This window comes from Petromyzon marinus, chromosome 79 (genome assembly GCF_048934315.1).
Source record: "Petromyzon marinus isolate PM22_M1 ecotype Great Lakes invasive population chromosome 79, UKy_Petmar_22M1.pri1.0, whole genome shotgun sequence".
Taxonomy (NCBI): domain Eukaryota; kingdom Metazoa; phylum Chordata; class Hyperoartia; order Petromyzontiformes; family Petromyzontidae; genus Petromyzon; species Petromyzon marinus.
The window spans coordinates 14,038,829-14,057,416 of NC_133745.1; positions in this window are offsets into that span (position 1 = coordinate 14,038,829).

The following is an 18,588-nucleotide window of genomic DNA, read 5'->3' on the forward strand; positions in this document are numbered from 1 at the left end:
CACCCACCGACCCATGCCGCCCTGACTGCACGACACGTGATGCTGCTTGCGCGCAATGCCCGGCGACGGCACCACGGGCACGCGCTGCGCCACTCCGCCCGACACAGCGCCCGCGGCGCTCCGAACGGCGCCGGTGACGCGGTCCGGCAACCCGCACCGGCTCCCGGGACGCAGGGAGCTGCTGTCGCGACTGCGGCCCTGACTGCGCGGTAGGTCTCTCCAGATTTCATCTTGGGCAGGCATAGACGTTTATAAGGAGAGAAGAATTCTGGCCAAAGCGCTATTCTTCAAGATGAAGACTGTATTGGCTCAGGTGGTGGGCAGTGACCAGGCCCACACGGTCCCAGTGAGAACAATTCATGATGGCGTCTTCCTCGTCAGAGACCTCAGCACCCTCTTCGAGAGAAAGGGGGCTCCCACTCGCGCTTCTCTCCCTCGACCAAGAGAAGGCGTTTGACCACGGGTACCTAATGGGACCACCGAGGGCGTTTGGTTTTGGGACCAGCTTCCTGGGACTGAACCGCCTGCTCTACACTGAAGTCCAGTGTCTAATCAAAGTCAACGGTACGCTCACTGCCCCTGTCAGCTTCAGAAGAGGTGTACGACAGGGTCGTCCCATGTCAGAGCAGCTGTATACCCTCGTTGTGGGGAAACATACTAATTAACTGATTACTAACGTAGTATATAATTACAATAATACACATTACACCTAATTACTAATCTACAACTTATTACTGATCATAACATTTGACTGATTACTAATCTATTATATAATTAAAATACCCCCCACTCCGCCTCAAATCACTGCACCTGAATGAATTAAATGATGTCACCCTGCTGCTCTATTTAAGACCGCGAGTGAGTGAGGGCTTCACCATTCTGGCGAATTGCCCGATGATGCTGGATGTAATTACCAGCGAAACGTCATACTAAAAAATTGTAAATGTTGTGGATTCACTCTTCAACACACCAGTGGGCTAAAGTAGTGAACTATTTTGTCTTTTGTCAACATGACACTTTTTTACTGATTGGCCGTGTCGGGTGGTGGAGGGTTACGACACATTTATTAATAACGCGATCTAACCCAAACACGTTTATTATGAATAATATTGGTCGCGAAAGCCTACGTGTTAAACTGACTAACCTCTATGGGGAGGATACTTTTCTTAAAACCAGAAAGTTGGAGAAGCTCCGCATCAAGCGGATGGAATTGATATCTTCACTGACGTTCCTCAAAAGGTGCAGAGATTCGAAGTTAATACCAAACGCAGTTAAAATAACACATCACAAAGTCTGCTAAAGCTAACCAAATACTACACAAAGCTAGCAAATGATTATTAATAGAGAGAATACAGCACAACAGGAGTGAATTATCTTACATTTCAGAATCTCTAAGGCAGTTGCACTTAGATATAAGCAAGTAGATCAATGCATTATTGGAATATAATCGAGACCATAACACAACAATCGGCTGATAATGTGTTTAATCTAACCAAAACTAGCCAAATGAATAAATTATCTAGACTTCATAATAAACAAATACCCACTAAAAACGAACAATTTAAAAACAAACCCGTAATGAACTTGACTAACACTGTTTTAACCAGTGACATGATCTCTGTCCTTTCTAAAGGCCTTAACTTTGCCGTTACCCCACGCACAATTCCAGTGGATGAGATAATTGCTGAGGTAGAATCAGCAGTTAGACTCCTTCCACATAATGAGGCAGAGATGACTAGACACGAGGTTGCCAAAATAATTGAAAATAGCAAAGTACCAAAAATATATATTAGCTCGAACGAAGCAAAAGCCTTAAGAGAGATTCATTTAAATAAAGATTTTAAAATCCTGGCAGCTGATGAAGGCCGCACTACTGTGGTGATGCCACGAGCCAATTATGATAATAAAATTAAAGATTTACTAGAGAAAAGTACCCACATTAAAGTTAAACGAGATCCTATTAATACTTTAGAACGTCAGACTACTGCAATAATTGCAAATTCATTAATCCCTAAGAATGAGCAATACCGAATAATTCCAAGGGCCTCAAAACCATCTAGACTGTATGGGCTACCAAAGATTCATGAAATCGGCATCCCATTACGACCCATAGTCAGTACAATTCGCTCTGCCACATATAAATTAGCAAAACATATAACTAAACAATTACATCCCTACATCGGGAGGACATCTTCATACATAAGAAATTCAGAACATCTTGTGAATGTGAATAAAGATATTAAACTTTACCCTAATGATATTCTGGTGAGTTTTGATGTGATTTCTCTATTCACTAAGGTTCCAGTGAACGAGTCACTTAAATTACTTGATACACTAGTAAAGAATACAGGTTTACCAAAATATATTCTGAAACTGGCTCATCATTGTTTAAATAACACTTACTTCTTTTGGAGGTGATTTATTTAAACAAAAGGAAGGAGCAGCAATGGGCTCTCCTTTATCTCCGGCTATAGCAAATATGCACATGGAAAACTCTGAAACAAGAGCACTTGTCTCGAGCACATTGAAACCATGTTTTTGGTTTAGATATGTGGATGACACTTTGGTTGCCTGGCCACATGGTAAAGATACACTTAATGATTTTCTAAATCATCTCAATGCACAAAACCCGGCCATCCAGTTCACCATGGAAATGGAGGTGAATAACACATTCCCGTTCCTAGATATTTTGCTTGGACATGGCCTAAATGGTAAAATAGCACACAGCGTTTACAGAAAGCGAACGCACACACTGATGCTATTTGAATGCAGAATCACATCATCACCCAGCTCAGACATCCTCTCTTATCAAGACGCTGATATATCAGGCTAAAGCAGTGTCAGATGGTGAAAGTCTCGTGAGAGAGATTAAACACGTTAAAGAAGCACTACGACAGAATGGCTACAATAATGCTCAAATTAACAGAGCATTGAATGCCAAATCACGATGGCAAAGCAACAATGCTGAAATCGATAAGATTGTTAAAACAATTAAAATACCATATATCTCGGGAGTAACTGACAAATTAGTACGTGTTTTGCAAAAGCAAAACATTACAGTAGGAGGGAGACACAAGGAGGTGGAGGGAGACAGGGGGAGGGAGTGGGACACGGGGAGGAGGAATGAGACACGGGCAGGAGGAGGAAGAAGATGAGGGGGAGGAAAAGGAGGTGCTGCAGCTGCTGACCGTCTTGACAGCGGATCTGATCGTCGGCTACATGGCTCACCTGGTGACACAGACGGAGTAGCTGCAGGTGCAGGAGCAGCTGCAGGTCCAGCAGCTGCAGAAGGTTTAGCCAGCACAGCTGGTGCAGGAGGTGGTCAACTGCCTGGGGGACCTGTTCCTCACACGGAGTGGGTGGAGCACCGAGGGCACCGCCGGCTGCTCATGGACGTGGCCTGGGAAGTCATCCGCGATGGCTCTGCGAGCTGGGGCCGCGTGGTGGTCCTGGTGGTGCTCTGCTCGCTCCTCCCTCGCGAAGAGGCTGGTGGACTGCGTACGTCTGAGCGACGCGGAGAAGTCGGCCGTGACGGACGTGGTGGCCGCCTTGTTGGTGAACGTGTGCGGGGCCTGGTTCGTCGAGCAGGGAGGCTGGGAGGGCTTCCTGCGAGCATTCGGGCTGGGGACGCCCACTTAGGAGAGGGGCCGTGGATGCGGTGTGTTAAATTGTGGGTACTCCTTCCTCTACTGAAACATCTGCCCAGTGTGGAAGAGTAGACCAAAACATCGCGTAAAGGGGTTCTCTAGAACTCGGTCTTGTAGAAATTCTTCCTATCACCAGAGATATGATAAAGCTATTGCGGAATTGTGCCACCACTCCACAATTCAAATTGTTTTGGCAGAGTATTCAAATAATGCTGCTGCTCACGATACAGGTTCCTGCTTATGTATTTGACATGGGGGGTGTTTGGAAGCGGCTCAGTGACCCAGAGGTTGTGGTGCCGCGGCAGCGGAGCCGCTCCATCGGGGCCGTGCCCACCGCCGTGACGCAGCCACCGGGGAGTGACGGCGCCGACGTGGCGCGCCCATCACACGAATGCACACACACCCCACGTAGAGCCGGGAGGGAAGGTCACCTGGCCAACAGGTTTTTATCCAGAAGCCCCTAATGAGATCAAGCTTCATGGTTTCCTGCAGCCGGGAAATTGGGCGACCTACCCCCGAGGCTGAAGAGCACCGCGGTGCTGTGACCTGGGATTGTAATGGCATGGTCATGGCAGGGGCTGTTTAGCCACCGCGAGTGGAACCACACACACACAAACACGAGTCAGTGGGCGGATAGCGGGAAGAACGGAAAGCGGACGTCCAATAAACCACTGCGGTGACGTCACCAGAGCGGTGATCCGAGGGCGGGAAAATCCAGACCTCTGATTGGACAGGGGGGCACGGGGTGCGGGAACATCACCGTTCCACAGCTTCTGCAGCATCAGATTGGGACTAAGGTGAGTGCGGGCTAATTGATCAGAGGGAAGAAAGCGGAGAGGCAGGCAGGATAAGTTCAGCCCAGGATCCCCGAGGGATAAGCTAAAGTCTGCTGACCCACACAATCACGAGTAGTTTAGCGGGTTACTCGCGGTGAATAAAATAGCTAGTAGAGGGATAAACTGTGTCGTGTGGTCTTTGTGAGTGTGAAGAGGAAGGCGGAGTGCTTAGCATTCGCGTGCCCGTGCGGCTGTTTACCGGAGTGCTTAGCGTTTGCGTACCTGGGCGACTGTTTACGGGAGTGCTTAGCGTTCGCGTGCCCGTGCGGCTGTTTACGGGAGTGCTTAGCGTTTGCGTACCTGGGCGACTGTTTACGGGAGTGCTTAGCGTTTGCGTACCTGGGCGACTGTTTACCGGAGTGCTTAGCGTTCGCGTACCTGGGCGACTGTTTACGGGAGTGCTTAGCGTTCGCGTGCCTGGGCGACTGTTTACGGGAGTGCTTATCGTTCGCGTACCTGGGCGACTGTTTACGGGAGTGCTTAGCATTCGCGTGCCCGTGCGGCTGTTTACGGGAGCGCTTAGCGTTCACGTACCTGGGCGATTGTTTACGGGAGTGCTTAGCGCTTGCGTACCTGTGCGACTGTTTACGGGAGTGCTTAGCGTTCGCATACCTGGGCGACTATTTACGGGAGTGTCTTGCGGTCGCGTGCATGCGCGGTTGTTTCTAGCGAAGCAGAGAGCTAAGCGCCTGGTGTGCGCGTACACGCGTGGCTGTTTAAACGGCCCTTTTAAATCAGAGCGGAGTGACTCCCTCCAATAAGCGGCGCGCGCACGGCAGACACCCCTGCCCTCTCACCCCCGAACCCAACTCCCTCGCGTGTGATTGGTGTATGGGGCTGGGCAGGTATCGGTGTTGGGTTTGTTATTGCCTAGGCGCGTAGAGCGTGTGTGTGAGGGAGTCATGTGTCAGCATACCGTACCCATTTGTTTACGTACTGAAATCACGCGTCGGCGCACCGTACCCATTTGTTTACGTACGTGAGTCACGCATCAGTGCGCCGTACCCATTTTTTTACGTACGGGACAGAGTCTTGCTTCAGGAGCGCGCTCACCGCAGCACGCCGCCACTGAACCCGCGTAGCGCTCCGCAAGAGTAAAGCGTACAAGCCCACTAATTGAGCCATGCCAACGCGGTCGGTAACAAAGTCAGGGGCCCCGGGGGGCGAGGAGTTGGAGGTCGCTAACCCGAACCCTACAGAACTGCCAGGTGGTAGTAGTACAAATGTAATGGGGGAGTCAGGGGGCAACGGCCCCGACAATTCAGTGATGGCGGGGGACGGCAGCCCCCACAGTTTGGCGTCAGAAGCGGTACGAACCCCCGCGTTACCCCACGCAAAAATATGGCATATATTTACCAGCCGGGGGGCTCCTTGGTGGAAGGCATTCGCCCGCAACGTCATAGGGGCTAAAGAGATTAATGGGTGGACGGACGCGCAGGCGTTACGCCAACTTATTATGAACCTGGATGGGCGGGCAGCCAATTTTGTGGAAGCCCTACCCACAAGCGCGCAGACACAGCTAGAGGAACTGATGCGCCGACTTGATCTGCGTTTCGGTACGCGTGATGAGGAGTAGGCAAAAGCAGCCTTAGAGGCACGCTACCGCCAACCCGGCGAGGACCTGCGTGATTATGCCGAGGATGTGCGCGAGCTAACAAAGATCGCACACCTGGGATACACGACAGAGATGATTGAGGAGCTTGCCGCTGAGAAGATCCAGCGATACTTGACTCGCACGTCGTGGTGGCAGCCAGACATGAGCTATACACGTCTCCCCTTTAACGCCCTTGTCGAGCGCGCGCGTAAATGTGAAGGAATTTCCAGCGAACGCGCGCAGCTCCGGGGGCTGGGAAGAGAGCGCACCATCGCAAGCCTGTCGTTAGAGTAGGAAGAGGAGGAACAGGAGCTCGCCACGACGGTAAGGGGTCGGGAAAGGGAGCCCCCGGTAGCCCGCGAGACAACCCCGGGATGGGTAGCAGGGCTACAGACCGGCATGGGTGATATAGTCGGCCAGGTGACCCAAGTTGGTGGCCATATCACCAAACTACAGTCCACAGTGGAGACCATTCAGTCGGAAATGGGGGAAATGCGCTCCACGGTAGGGGGGCTAGCCGGGAGGGTGGCCCGTCTAGAGGCAGAGTCTGGGCAGCGGCGTACGGGAGGGGAAAGAGGGAGCGTGCGGGGAAGCTCCTACGGGGCCACCGCCCTTCTCCGAGCGTGTTACCTGTGCGACCGCCGCGGGCACCTCGTGAGAGACTGTCCTCAAATCGCCCGCACTAGACAGGCGCCAGGGTTAAACGCCAACGCCCCCTAGAGAGTGGACCACCTAAGGGTGCAATCGACGAGGTCCCAAAACAAAACAACGATAGTAATAATGGTGAGCGAGTGACCCCCGCACAGATTCCGACCACAACACCCAAGGACGCGGTGAGGACAGGTGACTGGCTATGGGAGCTGGTGGCGGCGATCACGGGGGCCACATCACTGGTAGGACAGGTGAACGGGCAGCGCACCTGGATCCTACTCGACACGGGGGCAGTGGCTTCACTCGTGAGCGCCACACACTGCAGCGTGCTCGGGGTTGACGTGAGCCGCCTGCAGGCACACAGCGAGCAGAGCCGGGATGGGGTTGCTGGGAAGGATCTCCCTCGAGGTCCGTCTCGGACACCAGGTGTGTACACAGGAATTCTATGTCTCGAGTGTGTTGTGCCATGAGTGTATTGCGGGTACGGACCTCCTGGAGAAACTGGGGCTCAACGACTAGCCAGGCCAGCGATGCGCCACCGTGGAGGACAGCGGGGAGAGGATCCCGCTCCTGGGACAAGAACGGAATCGCCCTCACTTCACACCCATGGCCGCCACCCTGGTGTCGGCCGTCACCATCGGCCCGCTTGCCGAGATGCTGGTGCCCGTAGCAACACCCTCCGCCGACCCCACACACCGACCATCGGGCGAGGTAATGCTAACTCCTCACCCGGAGCTGGCGGACCCGTACGGAGTTGTGGGGTCAGCCACACTGGTAAACGCAGATGAGGGCCGACTGTTTATGCGGGTGTTTAACCCACAAAGTACCCCGGAAATTCTACGACGACGCACCACGGTAGCCACCATACACCCCCTGCACGCGCGCCATTCTAACGACTCGGTGTTTGCACTCTGGGCGGAAGACCCTGGCTGCCCCGAGGACAACCAGGATCTGGCCTGGCGAGTCGGCCCGACCCCCCGAGCCGAGATCGTTCCCTTGCATGATGCGTTACATGTGCCTTGGGCAGATTTACCTAAGGGGGAGGCCGATCAACTGTGCGGATTGTTGCAGGAGCACGCCAACGTGTTTAGTGAGCACGATTCAGATATGGGCCGGACAGACCTTGTTAAGCACCAAATTAACACAGGTGCAGCCCGACCCATCAAACTCCCCGCATACCGAGTGGGCGCGCCTGATCGGACACAGATCAAAGAGGCAGTCGCGGATATGCTACGTGATAACATAATCCAGCCCTCGGCGAGCCCCTGGTCTTCCCAGGTAGTGCTAGTGACGAAAAAGGATGGGTCGACCCGATTCTGTGTTGATTACCGAAAGTTGAACGCAGTCACCCTCGGCGACGCCTTCCCCATACCGTGCATCGACGACACCTCTGACAGCCTCGCAATAGCACAGTATTTTTCCACCCTCGATCTGGGGTCCGGGTACTGGCAGGTGGAGATGGCAGAGGAGGATCGGCCAAAAACCGCATTCACCACCCCAATTGGACTGTTCGAGTTTCGAGTGCTTCCGTTCGGACTCACTAACGCGCCCGCAACGTTCCAGCGATTGATGGAGTTGGTGATGCAGGGCTTGCAGTGGGAACAGTGCCTGATTTACCTGGACGAGGTGACAGTGTTCAGTAGATCTGTCGGAACACTGGTCCAGGCTGCGAGAGGTGTTCCAGCGATTGCGAGCAGCCCATCTCAAGCTCAAGCCGCGTAAGTGCTACATTGCGCAGTGCGAGGTGGCATACCTCGGACACCGAGTCAGCGAGGCGGGGTGTGCACCGATCCGGAGAAGGTACGCGCCGTAGTGGAATGGCCACGGCCAAGGAACCTGACGGAGAACATTCTTGGGGCTCGCCACCTATTATCGTCGATCTGTAAAGGGATTCAGCGAGATTGCATGCCCCCTCACCCAACTCACCTCCCCTAAGAACCCCTATCAGTGGACGGAGGCCTGCCAGACGGCCTTCACCACCCTCAAAGACCACCTCGCCCACACCCCCACTCTAGCTTTCCCCAATTTCACCACTAATTTTATTTTAGACACCGATGCCTGCAGCAGTGGGCTGAGCGCGGTGCTGTCGCAGGTGCAGGGTGGGACGGAGCGGGTCATCGCATATGCCAGTCGGACCCTGAGTGGGGCCGAGCTGAATTATTGCGTGACCCGTCAAGAACTGTATGCCGTGATCTTCGCGTGTAAACAGTTCCGACCGTATATGTATGGCAGGAAATGTCGGGTGCGCACCGACCATCATGCCCTGCATTTCCTCCTTACGTTCAAGGAACCACGGGGGCAGATGGCCCGATGGTTAGCGGAGTTGCATGAGTACAAATTGCAAATCGAGTACAGAGCTGGGCGTACACATGCAAACGCGGACGCCTTGTCGAGGCGACCCGCGGTGTGCGCCGAGACAAGGGCGGAGGAAGTCTGCCCGTGCTTCACGGGGGGACGCTGCCAGCAAACAGCGGACCACCGAGGGCGCGCCGAAACTAAAACCCCCCCTCGCGGGGGAGAGTGCAATATGTGCCACAGAAACCCCGGCAGGGGGAACCAGGGAACCGGGGGACCACCCGGCGGACGCGGAGCCCACGCCCCGGGGCCTTCCCAGGCCTGGACGACGAGTAGCTGAGACGGACCCAGCTGCGAGGATCCAGATCTGGCGGCGGTGGAAGCGGCCCTACGGGAGAAGAGGGACACCCTACCAGGACCCTGGCGTGGTTTGTACGCCCGGTTGTGCATGCAGAACGGGGTGGTACGGGAGCGCACCGAAGCCGGCCAGCCTGGGTGCATCTGTGTTCCCGCCCAGGTGCGACCCCAGCTGCTAAGACTAGTGCATGACCACCTGCTCGGGGGCCACGACGGGGAGACCCTGCATCGCCAATATCTCTGGCCCAAGTTAGCACAAGACGTGGCCGCCTGGGTGCAGGGCTGCCGCGCGTGTCAGTAATGCGGGCCCAAACCAGCGCGATACCAGGTCCCCCTGAGACCGTTCCGCGTCAGTCGGACGAATCAGCTGGTTGGGATCGACCTGCAGGGGCCATTCCCGCGATCCCACCGGGGCAACCGATATATTCTTGTAGCGGTGTTGTACTTCACACGCTATCCCATAGCGGTGGCCATCCCCGATAAGACAACCCTCATAGTGGCCCGAACATTCGTGGAACACTACGTACTTAAGCACGGGATCCCCGAACGAGTCATTACTGACCAGGGTAGTGAGTTCGACCCTATGCGGAGCTAGGGTCCGGGCCTACCTGCAAGGCGAGGCCGCACACCAGCGGCAGGAGCAGGGCGCCCGACCCCGGATAGAGCCCCCTTCTACTCGGCGGGCTCCAAGGTGTGGCTGCACACCCCTCGCGTCGGGGCCGGACAGATGGGGAAGCTAACCACCTACTGGCGGGGACCCTGGACCGTGGGGCGACAGATCTCCCCCTGGACGGTACTGATTCAAGGGGGGGAGAGAGGCCGGGAGATGGTGGTCAATGTCCGGCGAATAAAACCATGGAGGGCGGCCCCAGCGAGGGAGAACCCCGCCGTTCGAGGACCCCGATACCCCGGGGTCCCCACACCCCCCCCGCATACCCGGGGGCCTTGCACAGTGTATGGGCCCCACGGAGCCCCGGGCCCCAGGGGGTCCCGACCCGAGCCAGGAGAGACGGGTACGATGGCCCCTGCACCCTACCGCTACCGAGTTTGTCTTCCAGCTCGCACGTACCCAGGACCGGTGAGAACCACTGGAGTGGAGGAGGAGACCGCCGCCGGAACCCCGAGAGGTGGAGCGACCACCGCCAAGGCCAGCCACGAGAGCCGGACGAGTCCCGCGGACCCCGCGGCGCTACCTTGTAGGGGCAACCCAGGCGAGGTGCTCCAGTCAACCCGGGACGAGGACTGACACCTCGGGGGGCTGTGTGGTGCTGCCACAGCTGAGCCACTCCGTCGGGGCCATACCCACCGCCGTGACGCCGCCACCGGTGCCTCGGATTTCCCGCCACTCTCCCGAGGCCGGTGCTCTCGCAGACGTCCGCTGTTTAGCCTCTACACAGTTGTGGTGCTGCCGCAGCGGAGCCTCTCCGTCGGGGCCGTGCCCACCGCCGTGACGCCGCCACTTGGGAGTGACGGCGCCGACGCGGCGCCCCCCTCGCACGAATGCACGCACACACCATGTAGAGGCGGGAGGGACGGTCACCTGGACATTGTTGCCGTCAATGATAAGTGTGATTTGTAGAGTGTCTTGTCTAACTGATCTAGTTCGGTGCGTATAAGTCTGATTTTCTCTGAGATAAGAGCTAAGCTAGTTTTGAAAATAATTCGTTTCGCATTAGAAGAAGTTACAGCAGCAGAGGTCAGTGTAAATGCGATTGGAATTACCCCAGAGTCGCGGCATCTCTTCAGAAAGGTGAGAGACTCGATCAGCTGAGCCTTCTTATCCCGGAGTTTGTTGAAGGATCTTAAAGTGACGTGGAAACCCTCCCCGTAGAGGCGGTAAAATTTTCATTTAAAGCTTTCGTGACTGCAGTAATTCATATTCTTAGCTCTTTCGGTAAAGTCACGTTGAAGGGAAACAATAAAATAATAAATATATATAAAACAATTAAAATTCTCACGACGTTTCGAAAGGAATAGATGTAAGATGCATGGAACATCTGAAGGCTGTGCTAGTTTACTTGTTAGGAAGCCATGCTTGTAATTGTGCATGTTAAAAAAGATAGGTCCACCTGGATTGTGGATCAATTCACGTGATGTTTTAATCTCTTTTAGCTGTTTTATAAACATATTGGCCCTTAGGATTTCAATTTGCGCACATAAGAAAGAAATATTATGAAAGTATGTTTACATATTTTTTTTAATTGTCGTAATTTAAATGCACTAACAAGACTAAAACCTTGAATCACATCCAAAAAAGGAATCTGTGCCTGTAATGCCCACAAATTATTAATAGACTTCAGGTATTGTATCCCTATTGTACAGATACATGGTTTCTGTCTTTGTTTTTTCATAGCCCCTCTTTCTTTTGTACTTGTAATATGTTGGATAAACATGTTGAGACAAAATTGCACAAATACATGTCAATCTGCTGTTCCTTTTCATAGTTCTTATCTTTTTGATGGTGCTCGGTTGACTTAACGTAAGTGAATTGTGGCACCATGAAGGCATGCTATTGGGTGGATTAGAAATATAAATGTTATGGCAACAGACATTCAATATAAGTATTTTATTTAGTAAATCCAAATCATTGAACCAGATATTTAGTAAGCTTATATCAATTTCACCCAGGCAATTAGTACATGTAAATCAATTTCAGCCAGATCATTAATAAATATTAATCAGATTCCTCCAAATATTTAGTAAATCTAAATTACCATTGCTCAGACATTTAGTAAATATAAATCACTTTTCCTTGTAAAATCTATTTGTATTTGCACTATTTTTCAGGCTAAATAACTCATCATTTGGCATGCTATTACTAAATCCAACACATTTTAACTGTTGCTTTTATTACCATGTACTCACTTTTATTCTTTATTTTTAATTTATTCAATATTTTTTTTTTCAAAATTGTAGTGCTTAAAATCTATTCAATTATATCACGTATCACTTCATTGCCAAAATTGTTTTAAGTAACAATGGGTCACTCATTATAGACACCCAGAGAGACCTACAGATTTGCACGGTTGGCTACGTACGGTGCGAAAGAGGTTCAACATACAGGTTGGTGCTGATGAATTCTGACTACCCAATAAGTTGTATTTGTATTCTTGGGTCTTTCGGTAAAGTCACCACGTAGATAGGTTCAGAGAAAGTAGCAAAAAATAACAAAAAACTACGACGTTTCGATTGCAACAAAAGCGGTCGTCAAAGACTTTTAAAACGGCCTGCATCAGCACCTTTCCACCTCCTTGTTTCCTCCTGATGTCGAGGAATGAGTGGGTGGGTGAATGAGTGAGTGGATGAGTGGTTGGGTGAGTGAATGGGTGGGTGGTTGAGTTAATGAGTAGATGTGATGGTGAATGAGTAGATGGGTGTGTGAGTGAAAGGGTGGGTGAGTGAATGGGTGGGTGAGTGAATGAGTGGATAGGGTGGGTTAGTGAACAGAAGGGCAGTTGTGTGAATGAGTGGATGGGTTGGTGAATAAGTGAGTGGGTGGGTGAGTGAATGAGTGGGTGGGTGAGTGGTTGAGTTAGTGAATGAGTGGGTAGGTGAGTGAATGAATAGTTGGGTGAGTGAATGTGTGGGTGGGTGGGTGAGCGAATGAGTGGGGGGGGGGGTTGAATGAGTGGGTGGGTGAGTTAATGATTAATGGGTGAGTGAACGAGTTGGTGAGTGAGTGGATGAGTAGTGGGTGAGTGAAATAGTAGGTGGATAAGTTGATGAGTGTATGGGTGAGTGAATGAGTGAGTGGGTGGGTGAGTGAATGAGTGGGTGGGTGAGTTAATGAGTGGGTGAGTGAGTGAATGAGTTCGTGGGCGAGTGAATGAGTGGGTCTGTAAGTTGATGAGTGTATGGGTGAGTGAATGAGTGGGTGTGTACGTTGATGAGTGCATGGGCGAGTGAATGAGTGCGTGGGTGAGTGAATAAGGGGGTGGGTGAGTAAAGGAGTGGGTGCGTGAGTGATTGAATTGCGGTTTTGGGAAGGCGCCTGAAATCTAGGCGGGGGTTGGTGGATCACCACACACAAGATGAGTGGATGAGTTGGTGAGTGACCCCACCCTACCTGGCCATTATATACTCATTCTACCGGGCAATTATGAACCCAACCTTTCATTATCACCAGCACCAATAATCATCACCCGCACCAGCACGAACCATTATCATCATAACCAGCACCAATAATCATCATCATGGCCAGCACCAATCATCATCATCATCCCCAGCACCAGGACCAATCATCATCATCACCATGACCAGCACGAACCATCATCATCATGACCAGCACAAATAATCATCATCACCAGCACCAATCATGATCATCTTCACCAGCACGAATCATCATCATCATCATAACCAGCACCAGCACTCATCATCATGCTCATCACCAGCACCAATCATCATCACCAGCAACAATCATCATCTTCATTACCAATCATCATCACCAGCACCAATCATCATCACCAGCATCACCAATAATCATCATTGTCATCACCAATCATCAGTCGTCATCACCAGCACCAATCATCATCATTATCACCAGCACCAGCACGAATCAGCGTTATGACCAGCACCAGCACCAATCATCATCATCACCAGCAGCAATCATCATCACCAGCACCAATCATCATTATCATCAACAGCACAAATTATAAATCATCATCACCAACCACCCACCACCACCCAACACCACCCACCACCACTCACCTCCACCATCCACCACTCACCACCAACCACCACCACCACCCACTACCCACCAACCACTAGCCACCACCCACCACCACCCACCACCAACCACGAGCCACGACAACCCACTACCAACCACGCACCTCCACCACCACCCGCCACCCACCACCCACCACCACTAACCACCACCCACGACCACCCACCACCCACCACTACCCACCACCATCCACCACCACCTAGCACCACGCACCACCCAGCACCACCCACCACCACGCATCACCACCCACCACCCACCATCACCCACCATCACCCACCACCGATCTCCACCAACCACCCACCGCCCACCACCACCAAACCACCAACCACCCACATCCACCAACCACCCACCACCACCCACTACCACCTCCACCACCCACCAACCACCACAACCACCCACCAACCACTACCATCCACCAACCACCACCCACAAACCACCACCACCACCCTCCAACCACCTCCCTCACCCACCAACCACCACCCACCAACCACTACCATCCACCAACCACCACCCACAAACCACCACCCACAAACCACCACCCACCAACCACCATAACCACCACTACCCACAAACACCCACCAACTACCACCTACCACCAACCACCACTACCCACCACCACCACCCACCAACCACTACCATCCACCAACACCACCCACAAACCACCACCCACAACCACCACCCACCAACCACCATAACCACCACTACCCACAAACACCCACCAACTACCACCTACCACCAACCACCACCACCCACCAAACACTACCACCACCACCCACCAACCACCACCACCCACCACCACCCATCCCCACCCACCAACCACCACCACCCACCACCACCCACCACCACCCATCCCCACCACCACCCACCCCCACCCACCACCCACAACCAATCACCACCAACCACCACCATCCACAACCAACGACCAACTCATCCAACCACAACCACCAGCAACTACAACCACCACCAACCACAACCACCACCTCCCCTCATCATCACATAATCATCATCCATCATCATCATCCATCATCATCGCCACCCAACATCATCGTCACACATCACCACCCATCATGACCAGCATCCTTCATCACAACCACCCATCACCTATCATCACCACCACCACAGACCCATCATCACCACCACCCATCATGATCAATCACCCAATATCACCAACCACCACCACCAACCACCACCATCACCCACAACCACTCACCCACAACCACCCACCCACCACCACCCTCCAACCACCACCACCCACCACCACCCCCAAGCAACCACAACCGCCACCCAAGAACCACCAATCACCACTAATCGCTAAATACCACAAATTACCAATCACCGTTAATCACCAATCACAACCAATAACCACCAACCGCCAAACACCAATCACCACCAATCAGTGTTAATCACCAATCACCACCAAACAACACCAATCTCCAAACACCAATAACAAACATTCACCACGAATCACCAATCAAAAACAATCACCAATCACCACCACTCATCATGAATCACCAATCACCATCAATCACCACCAATCACCATGAATCACCAATCACCATCAATCACCACCAAACACCATCCATAACCACCAATCTCCAATCACCTTTCACCACCAATCACCAATCACCACCAATCACAAATCACCACCAATCACCAATCATCACCAATCACCACCAATCACAACAATCACCAATCACCACTAATCACCACCAATCTCCAATCACCACCAATCTCCAATCACCACCAATCTCCAATCACCACCAATCACCACCAATCATCATCATCACCCATCATCACCACCCATCATGATCACCACCCTTCATCACTACCACCCTTCATCACTTCCAACTATCAAAACCACCACCAATCAACCATCATTATCACCATGACCAATCATCAGCACCACCCATCATCACTTTTACCTATCATAACCACCACCCATAAACCATGATCATCACCATGACTAATCATCACCACCACCCATTATCACGGACCACCATCATCATCATTGCCACCAACCACCCAACATCACCATCACCCATCATTATCCTCACCACAAATCAGCATCATCACCCATCATAATCACCACCCATCGTGATCACCACCTTACATCATTAACACCAATTATCAGCATGAACACCCACCATCATCACCAACCATCATTATCACCATCTATCACAATCATCACCACCGATCATCATCAACCACCTATCAACACCACCACCACCGACCATCATCAACACACATCATCACCCATCAACCAACATCATCAACAGCCATCAGCACCCATCATAATCACCACCCATCGTCATCTATAACCATCATCACCACCCACCATCATCAACCACCACCACCCATCATCATCACCCATCATCATCACCACCCACGGCCACCACCCGCACTGCACCACGTGGTGCGGCAGCTGTGCGCGTGGGGGCGGAGCCTCGCGGAAGTGACGTCATTTCTGGTACGTCATAGCCACGCCTCCACCGCCAGTCGAGAGGAATGCGCACGAGGGAGCAGCTGCAGACGACGTTGGAGAGCGAATCCTCAACGAGGTGAGCGTCCCTGTTGACTATGAGTGTTGTTTATCTTTATTTTACATTTTGACTGCAAATTAAAGCCTCATTATTGTTGATATGTTGGTATTTTTATTTTCTGCAATCAAATTAGGACTGCTAGATAGGTTACTTGGCATGCCCTGATATGTTGCTTTTACTGTCACTGTTTAGACATAAGCGAGTCAGCATTTTAAAATTAATAACTAACTTGTTTAAATCTCAGAGTATGAATAACATGTCTACAATTATTGTTTTCTGATTGCTGGCACAATTGTGCCCTACATTTTATGTATTGAATGTTATTCAACATTGGGGAGGAGTCTGCCTTCTTGTTCAGACCCCAGCTGCTGCCATAGTTGTCTCTAATCTGTGATGTCACAGCCACATGGGTGGTGTCTCTGACATCACGTGACCCACGACGTCATGCTCGGTTTATAACAAATAATTTAAGTAAGGTCATATGACCCTCATGACCTACAAGGCATAGGGGGGGGGGGTGTTTATCAAGAATTCGATTAATGCAAATGGGCTGTACATTAACATGCATGTGTGGATTAAATATCATTAAGTTTGGCGATTATGTTTAATGTAATAGGCTGGTGGAATAAACATGTTTGTGTGGATCGATGAGTGAGTGATCAGAAGCACGTATGAGTGGCAAACAAGTGCGGGCGTTGGCTTGAAAGCAACAGGCATGGAAGTGATGGGATTGGTACAGTGAGTGGCCAAATATGTAATATTTTAGAGGATGAGTGATTCAAATTGTTGCTAAATCTTAGCGTTGTTCCAAACTCCACAGGCCATCCAACTTCACGCAGAATCTACTCTTTCCCAACAACATGGATAGCCATATCAAGTGGGCTGAGATTGTGGATGACTATGAGGGTAAGTCCCAGATACCTGCATCAAGTGGCTTATATACAGAGAAGGAGGCTCCTTTATCAATTACTTTGAGAAGACATGGCTTGGTTGTGATGGGAAGACGTAATGATCGAGTGTTCCAGAAACGATGGGTTTATATCTGAATTTCAGCCATTTTTGTTTAAACTGGGGTCTCAAGCTTATGGAATTAATGGTCTCAGCATGCCCACAAAAACATGGCTTGTAAAGTTTTACTGCCATGTGATGAATATTTCTCAATAGCAGCTCCTGTTGTGTGGAAAGAGCTAATTACAGGGATCTTAAAATTCGTTCTGTGAAACTCCATGTTCTTCGTTCTCTAATTCATTACTCGTCCTTTGAATTACCTGTCTGCTCTTCGCAGGCCGGGAATCGTCGCGCCAGTCGACCACCTGGGGTGACATTATGGATAAAGTGGACCCTTTCCCAGGCCAAGGTTACAAGCATCGCTCCCCAAAGGTGTGTATGGGGTCTGTGGGGGTCAAATACACATTATCTACAAAACTGGCACACCATCTCTCCACATTACCTTTCTCACCACACCACCACCAATTAAATAGACCATCATATAGCCTTATCATGAATCTATAACATCACAAGACACCATCTCTCTGGAACATTCCTCTGCTTCACCTCTCTGTATATCAAAACCAGCTCCAGACACCATCAGCCAATCTCTCCACCATCCCACTCATGCATTGGTCATTTATTACCATTGAGGACGAAATGATATAAATCAGTCACATTAATTACGTCTGCTAGTTCAGTTGATTGGAAGTAGCCATTCCCGTTGCCCACTATGGGCACTGCGTGAAATTTGTCGAGATTATGGGCTACGAGATCTTTATAATGTAACATTCTGTGGAAACTATTGCCAGTGATGATTGTTGCCAACAATTGCTATGAAATATTCCCAGTCGATCACAGACTTAAGTGCATGTATGGGGTGTGTGAGGATATATGAGGATGTAACATGTATTTTGATTATGTAGGGGTTGGGATTATTAAGGGTTAGGGCTACACG